This window comes from Triticum aestivum, chromosome 1A (genome assembly GCF_018294505.1).
Source record: "Triticum aestivum cultivar Chinese Spring chromosome 1A, IWGSC CS RefSeq v2.1, whole genome shotgun sequence".
NCBI lineage: Eukaryota > Viridiplantae > Streptophyta > Magnoliopsida > Poales > Poaceae > Triticum > Triticum aestivum.
The window spans coordinates 313,322,848-313,331,957 of NC_057794.1; positions in this window are offsets into that span (position 1 = coordinate 313,322,848).

Genomic DNA, 9,110 nt, shown 5'->3' on the forward strand with positions numbered 1-9,110 from the left:
TATAATGTGTGTAGCATGGAAGATATCGCCATCTCTTAGTTGTTATGTTGACAATGAAAGTATGCCGCTCAAAATATTATTTATCTCTATTTCAAAGCCGAGCTCTGGCACCTCTACAAATCCCTGCTTCCCTCTGCGAAGGGCCTATCTATTTACTTTTATGTTGAGTCATCACCCTCTTATTAAAAAGCACTAGCTGGAGAGCACATCTGTCATTTGCATCCATTACTATTAATTTATATTGGGTATGACTATGATTGGATCTCTTTTACCATGAATTACAATGTCTAGTCAGTCCTTGATCTTTAAAGGTGCTCTGCATTTATGTTTTGTGGTCTCAGAAAGGGCTAGCGAGATACCATCTTGTTATATCATATTATGATTGTTTTGAGAAAGTGTTGTCATCCGAGATTTGTTATTATGGCTCGCTAGTTGATTATGCTATTGATATGAGTAAACATGAGACCTGAGAATTATTGCAAATGTGGTTAGTCATGATACTTGCTGAAAACTTGAATGCTGGCTTGATATATTTACAACAACAAGAGCAAACAGAGTTTGTAAAAGTTTTTCTTTATCACTTTTAGTTCGTCAACTAAATTGTTTGAGGACAAGCAAAGGTTTAAGCTTGGGGGAGTTGATATGTCTCCGTCGTATCTACTTTCCCAAACACTTTTGCCCTTGTTTTGGACTCTAACTTGCATGATTTGAATGGAACTAACCCGGACTGACATTGTTTTCAGCAGAATTGCCATGATGTTATTTTATGTGCAGAAAACAAAAGTTCTCGGAATGACCTGAAACTCCACGGAACGTCAAGTTAAAAATAATAATAATAACTCGCCAAAGATGAAGACCAGGGGGGCCACACCCTATCCACGAGGGTGGGCCCACCCCCCTAGGGCCCACCCCCCTACCTCGTGGGCCCCCTGGAGCTCCTCCGACGCCAACTCCAACTCTATATATTTGCTTTCGGGGAGAAAAAATAGAAGAGAAGAAATCATCGCGTTTTACTATACGGAGCCGCCGCCAAGCCCTAAAACCTATCGGGAGGGCTGATCTGGAGTCCGTTCAGGGCTCCGGAGAGGGGGATTCGTCGCCGTCGTCATCATCAACCATCCTCCATCACCAATTTCATGATGCTCACCGCCGTGCATGAGTAATTCCATCTTAGGCTTGCTAGACGGTGATGGGTTGGATGATATCTATGATGTAATCGAGTTAGTTTTGTTAGGGTTTGATCCCTTGTATCCACTATGTTCTGAGATTGATGTTGCTATGACTTTGCTATGCTTAATGCTTGTCACTAGGGCCCGACTGCCATGATTTCGGATCTGAACCTATTATGTTTTCATGAATATATGTGTGTTCTTGATCCTATCTTGCAAGTCTATAGTCACCTACTATGTGTTATGATCCGGCAACCCCGAAGTGACAATAATTGGGACCACTCCTGGTGATGACCATAGTTTGAGGAGTCCATGTATTCACTATGTGCTAATGCTTTGTTCCGGTTCTCTATTCAAAGGAGGCCTTAATATCCCTTAGTTTCCATTAGGACCCCGCTGCCACGGGAGGGTAGGACAAAAGATGTCATGCAAGTTCTTTTCCATAAGCACGTATGACTATATTCGGAATACATGCCTACATTACATTGATGATTGGAGCTAGTTTTGTGTCACCCTATGTTATGACTGTTACATGATGAACCGCATCCGGCATAATTATCCATCACCGATCCAATTCCTACGAGTTTTCCATATACTGGTTTACGCTTATTTACTTTCCTGTTGCTACTGTTACAATTACTACAAAATACCAAAAACATTACTTTTGCTTCCTTTACTTTTGTTACCGTTACCACTACTATCATATTACTTTGCTACTAAAAACTTTGCTGCAAATATTAAGTTATCCAGCTGTGGTTGAATTGACAACTCAACTGCTAATACTTGAGAATATTCTTTGGCTCCCCTTGTGTCGAATCAACAAATTTGGGTTGAGTACTCTACCCTCAAAAGCTGTTGCGATCCCCTATACTTGTGGGTTATCAGTCTTCCACCCGCGACGGAGATACATGACGTGAGGGGCGGGGAAGTCAACTCGACTCGCGTACCGCCAGTCCCGCAGCCCCTCATGTGCAACCTGAGGGTCTGGGCGGATCGAGCTCCATCTCCGCTGCGAAGGGGGTGGGGAGACGGAGACGATGACGCGGTGGCCGGCGCAGCTTGACGAAGAACTCGTGGGGCTGGTCCCCGATGTGACCCTCCATCATGGGAGGCACCGCCAGTAGAGGCACGACTGCCGCGCCGTCTCGTGCCCCTCTCCCCCGACCGGCACGGCGACCTCGGCCACGCCCCTCCCCCTTCCTCTTGTGGCTGGCTCCGGCGCCACAGGCTCGAGGGAGGGAGGGACGCGCTGACGAGCAGCGACCCTCGCAGCCACCGTCGAAGGCCCGGAACCTCCTCTCGCCATGGCAGGTGGAAGAAAGAAGCGAAGATGAAGAAGGATGGATACTCAAGAATGTGGGGTGGCGCTCCTTCTCTCCCCCTCTTTATAAAGGGGCGGGGTCAAGACCCAGCCGCCTCGCTCAGCTAATCCAGCCATTGGGGGCGCAGGGAATTGGGACTGACCCGCTGTTCCAACCAGCAACGGCCCGGTTTCCCGCCTCCACAACTCGCCACCTGCATGAAGGACGAGTGGTGAGCGTGCAGGATCGAAAGGACGGGTGAGGCGACCGTTCCCCGCCCCGTGATCAGGGGGGCGTGGGCGCCTTGAAGATTGCGACCCGAGTCCATCCAGTAAATGGGCCGCACCTCCACGCCTTCCTCTTTTTACAGGGAAGGCGCGATTCGCCTCTTTACTGCGATGTGACGCATGTGTGCGGGAACCTCCCCATGCATGCCGCCCACGTCACGCGCACCCCTCCACGTCGTGCATTCGACGCGGGTCGTGGGAAGCGCAGCGCGCGAAAAGTTTTACCACGGTAAAAACCGCCCCACCTGCCCGCGCACCGTTTTGGGCCTGGCCCAACAACGTGTTGCGCGTATGTGTGGCCTAGTCCCGGGGGCTCCTGTCGGTGTACAAAAGAAGGGGCGCACCTTTGTACCCCTTTACTTGTGTACCGACAGTCGGAGTCGCGCCCACGGCCACACCAAGTAGAACAGGGGAGGTGAACCAAGGCAAAACCGAAGCCCAAGACAGCCAGAGCAACACCAAGACCAAGAACGCAAAGAAGCAGAGGGGCGGAGCAGTTTCCCCCGGCAAGACCCTTGCCGGGGCAGCGCGCCCAAACACCAACAGAGCGAGCCACCCTCGAGCCCATGGTCTCCAACACTATCGACCACGTTGGACCAGGGCTCGGGAGGCACCTCTGTGCTGGCATGCAGATCTTTGTGAAGACATATTCAAGATCAGATGAGGATTAGAAGACAGCAATCCTTGGCAAGATCCTTGGCGAGGGGAACCAGAAGACCCCCGGCAAGATCCTTGCCGGGGACAACCGCGCGCCAAGGCCCTTGCCGGGCCACCCAGCAAGGCCCTCGCCAAGGGCGCCAGCGGGGCCACCTCAAGGCCCGCACCAGCCAAGTCTCCACCGCCGTTCGCAAGTAGCTGCCAGCCCTACCAGCTGGGCAGGCACCTGCGTGGCAACATGCAGCTCCCACACCAACTCAGCAAGCGCCTGCGTGGCGGCATGCCGATCTTCATGGAGGCTCTACCACCACGCCACCTCAGCTGCCTGCCTGCCTACATGGCACCGCATGCATCACTGACCAAGACGAGTGTCTAAGCAAGGAGGAGCGGCGGCGAACTGGACGGGTGAAAGTGCTAGTGATCGACTAGGGGGGTGAATATGCGATTTTTATGAAAGTCTTCAAAGCATGGAAGTTTCAAAGACAAACAATAGAAATAAACCTATTACCATGCAGCGGAAGGTAGACTACACTAAGCAAGCCATAGTCAAGTATTCAATAAAGTGAAAGCACAATGACTAATAGCAGCTAGGCAGTATAGATCAGGTAGGAAGATAGTGTGAAGCCAATCAGAACAATCAGTTACTCAGTGAAGACAAAAGATAATGCAATCTTACAATGACTTCACCAGGGCCAACAGTAAGTAAAGGAATGGGAAGGATGAAACCAATGACCCATTGAAGACAATGATTTGTTGGACCAGTTCCAGTTGTTGTGACAACTGTACGTCTGGTTAGGGAGGCTGAGATTCAACTCAGAAGACCGCGTCTTCACCTTATTCCCCTTGAGCTAAGGACACCCAGTCCTCGCCCAATCACTCTAGTAAGTCTTCAAGGTAGACTCCCAAACCTTCACAGACTTCATTCACCGGCGATCCACAATGACTCTTGGATGCTCAAAACGCGACGCCTAACCGGCTGGAGGATTCACAGTCCTCTTGTGTAATAAGTCTTCAGATCACACAGACATGAAGACTTCAATGATGCCTAACACTCTTTGGCTCTAGGTGGTTAGGGCTTTATCCTCGCAAGGAATTCTCTCTCAAAGGCTTCGAGGTGGGTTGCTCTCAAACGACAAAAGCCGTACACTAACTCTGAGCAGCCAACCGTTTATGGTTGTAGGGGGTGGGCTATTTATAGCCACTAGGCAACCCGCCCTGATTTGTCCGAAATGACCCTAGGTCACTAAGGAACTGACACGTGTTCCAACGGTCAGATTTCAAACACACGCGACAACTTTACTTGGGCTACAAGCAAAGCTGACTCGTCCAGCTCTGGATAAGATTTGCTCTCATTGTCTTCGCTCGAAGACATAGGATTTTGGTTGAGCATCACTTCAGTCACTCTGACTTTGTTCACTTGGACCCCACTTAATAGTACGGTGGTTCCTATGACTCAACAAAGAATAAAAGGAGACAACGAAACAACTAAGTCTTCGCGCCCCATAGACTTCACGCAATGTCTTCTCTTGTCATAGTCTTCAATGTGAATATCTTCACATACCACCATTGTCTTCAATGTCTTCATACATTTTTAGGGGTCATCTCCGGTAGATAAACCGAATCAATGAGGGACTACTACCTGTGTTATCCTGTCATTCTCACAAACACATTAGTCCCTCAACCAGGTTTGTCATCAATACTCCAAAACCAACTAGGGGTGGCACTAGATGCACTTACAATCTCCCCCTTTTTGGTGATTGATGACAAACTGGTTGAAGTTTTCAACGGGGATAAAAGTATGTGAAATGTAAAGGATTTAGGTATTCTCTTCATAAGTGGCAAAGGTTCCCCCTGAAGATGTGCATATAAGTAATTTGTTTTTTGGAATGCAAATGCACATGGCAGGTTGTAGTTGTGGAGATCCTCTTCAACTTATGACGACAATTCATCATGCATGAAAAGTATGTGAAGATAATGACATGCATAATGAAAAATGGATGTCTGCAGAATGACCTAAGTGCGGAAGTTATCATCGCACATGCGGAATTTATCATCGCATCAGAGAATAGCAAATAAGTAGCAGACGACCATCGAGTTTAAGTGTTACAACTCAAAGAACCAAATGTATCAAAAAGCGAGAGTTGTAAACACTAGGCAAAATATAAAATCACCGCCCATATGGACCCGCTTGAAGACTATCAAACTCATATGCTTCTCCCCCTTTTGTCAGTAAGGACCAAAAAGGTTTGAAGACATAGAGCACCTACTCGTTCCCATGAGGAGTTGGTGAAGTAGCAAGGTCGTCGGTGTTGGTTGGCGGTGCAGACGAACTTGGTGCAGTGTCGATTCGCGCTGAAGGTGGTGAAGTAGCATCGTCTTCATCATTGATGACACATGCATTCACTGTTGCAGCAGAGGAGGAGAACTTAGAGTCTTCAAGAGACGGAGTACGCCGCGGCACAGTCCTTCTTGGAGGTGTTGAGTCAAACTTGAAGCGTTTAGAGAAGCCATCATCTTGAAGATCATCTTCAGAACACATAAGCGTCAGCCCTTTCCAGGTACGCCGACAAGTTTCATGGGCGACAAAGGCATTCTTGGTGGCAAGGTTGCGAATCATGTTTACGTCCACCAAGAGGCTTTTCATTTGGCGCTTCAGCCAGTCATGATGCTTATCCTATTTCTGATGAAGGGCAACCAGAAGCTCTCGGTCATTGAGAACACGAGATCGCTTCTTAGGCCGTTTTGCAATGGTGCTTTCAGTGGCTTCAGTGAGGGCATGATGAGGTGCACCGATAGTACCAACCAGAGGATAAACACGAGTGACTGCTGGGACTCCTTCAATGTGTTGTGAGAAGCTTTGATTATCAGCATTTTGAAGACTAAGGGGCTCCTTGGCAGGCTCTGGATAGATGGCCTCAACTGACATATCGACGTCAGGTAGAAAAATCAGATGACTGCGAGCAGAGGGCTGATAGGTGACAGCTGAGTGTAGTTTGATTAGACGCATAATCCATGGAGCGTAAAACTACAAGCCCAAGAGATCAGATCCTGATGCAGCAAGTTGGCGGATGAAGAAGTCTTGTGCATTGAAGCTTTTGTCGTGAAGAATATGGAAGACTAAAGTCTTCATTGCACCTTCAAGCTTTGCATGTGGAGAATGTCCTTTGATGGGCCAGAGAGTTCGCCTTATAATGTGATAGATAGTATGTGGCAGATACTCAAGGTCTTCAACAAAGAACTCCTTAGGATATTCAACATCGGGAGGCAAAGGCTTCATCATGCTAAGCATCTGACTCATGTTGGGTTCAGGCTTGTGAAAAATGCTTTCCATAGCAGCACCGTGAAGCTGACAACCAGGTTCATAAAGATCACCTGGAGTGGGTAGGCCAGTGAGATCAATGACATCAAAGGCTTTGGCTTCATGATGAACATTGCCTGTCATCCACTCAAGGACCCAAGTCTTCGGATCCCTATTGTAGCCACAAATATGAAGAGTGGCATAGAATTGGAGCAGCAATTCTTCGTTCTAGTGCTCCTTGTCAGTGACGAACTGCAATAAGCCAGACTCTCTGAAGCAATCCAGCGCTTCTTCCAAACAGGGCAGAACAGTTATGGCTTCAGTGTCAAGACGCATATGTGGAAAAATGTGACCTTGATTGTATAAGATGCATGAGTAATTACTGCGCTGCTGATAGCTCCAGAACCGATCAGAAGAAATTCTTGCCTTAGAGTAGGGGTTCTTGGCGCTATTAAAGAAGGTGTTGTGTGCTTTGAAGCCATTGATATTGAATGATCCGGGTGCAGTTCATTAACGAGTCTCACCTATTTCTTACTTCCCCTACCAGCCCTACCTACATCACCTTTCATATGGAATAGCCATGCTTTAGTGCAGTGCCTGGAAACCTAGGCAGCCTTGGCATTGGCTTCTGAACCTGAGGCCTGCGCTCGATGTGGTAGTCAAATTGGGGACCAGCAGCAGGTGGAGGAACAAGAAGAGGCCATTTGACAGTGATAAGCTGGCCATAGTTGTATGCTTGCTTGATAGTATGTGGCCTTGGTGGCGGAACAGGAGCAGTGATATCAACAGAGGCGTCAGGCTGCACATCTATTCCAGGTGCATCATTGGCTTCATTGGCTTCTGGCGCAGTGTTTGGTGCAGGCTCCACATTGTCTTCAGCCATGACCACGTCATTGGCTTCAGTGGTGTTAGTGGTGGCAGCCTCAGGATTCTCAACCTCCACTTGAGGAGCTGGAGTGTCGGGCACCGACACGTTCACTTCAGGAACAACTTCTTCAGTGATGGGTGGAGTAGGGACACGTTCTTCTGCTTGTTTTTCTTCGGCTCATGCAGCCAGATTGTCTTCAGCAACTTTAGCTTTAGACTCGGAGTCATTCACAGTAGGAGTGGCTTCTGGGAACACCTGACGTGCAATAGATTGGTGGTGCACTTCTCCTTCTGGAACGCTCGAAAGAGGGACTTGGGGCCTTGGTCCTTTGTGAAGCCTGCGTAACGCTGGCGACGCCTGTGGAGATGGAGTTGGCTGGGCCTCAAAGTCATCTTCTTCTTCTTGCATTGGTGGGGTGACTTGTTGTTGGGGAGTACTCGGGGTGTCTTGTTGTTGTGGGTGATCATCCCATGATGCATCCCGAGCAATTGGCGTCAGAGGACGACCAATGCTGATGAGTTCACTGTTCATGAGAACAGGCGATGATACCAAGTTGTGCTCGATCTGAGGAAGAACTACATCATCTTCAACATTGTCATGCTGACCAATGTCTTCAGTAGCGGTGGGGTCAACTGCTGGAATGTCTTCCGCTTCAGGAGCCTCTGTGGAAGCAGGCTCATGAACTACCATCCGTCGTTCTTGATGCGAAGAGTCAGGACGAGCAACCGAGATGGGCTCGACAACAAGGGGCTCTATGGGAGCAGCCCAATCTTTCTTGGTTTTGCGCTTCTTCTTGGAGGGAGCGACATCAGAAGCTTCAGGATTTTTCCTCTTTCTGGCTTCAGCCTCGGCAGCCCTTGTCTTCTTCAGTTCTGAAGCGGTTGACTTGACCTTTGGCTTCGTGACGGACATGCTGCTTGGGAAGACAATGTGAGGTTCTTCCCGCCTTGAAGGTGCAGATTTGTCAATTGATGGCTTCTTCTTCTTTGCAGCCATTTTGGGGTCGATGCCAGGACGCCCAAGAGCCTTGCGCTTCTCAGCTTCATTGTAGGCTTGCACGCACTTGTCAGCAAGACTCTTCATGCGCTCATGTGAACCTTTAGCTTCTTCTCGTTTCTTGAGAAAAGCTTCCTTGAGCTCGTGCAACATAACCTTGAAGTTTTTGACATCTTGCACGCTGAGCTTTGCCATGTGCTTCTTGAACTGAGCTTTCTCATAGTCAATCTTGTGCTTCAGTTCAACGATGCGCCGAGCTAGATCTAGCTCAGAAGCAATGGCGCCAGTGAAAGAGATGCTGAGGCCAATTGGAAGTTGCAGATCTTCAAAACTGAGATTGGGGGTTTCAAACCACTCATCAATGAAGTTGTGGATGATTGCCACATCAAAGAGAGGCAAATCATTGAAGATTTCTGCTTCTTCCTTGCTCTTAATTAGTTGCTCAAGAGCGTCATGTGCAAGATCTTCATCACTGGACAGATCAATGTGTTCGTCTCGCAGAATGGCAGCAGGGGTCAATGCCTGATCAGTATT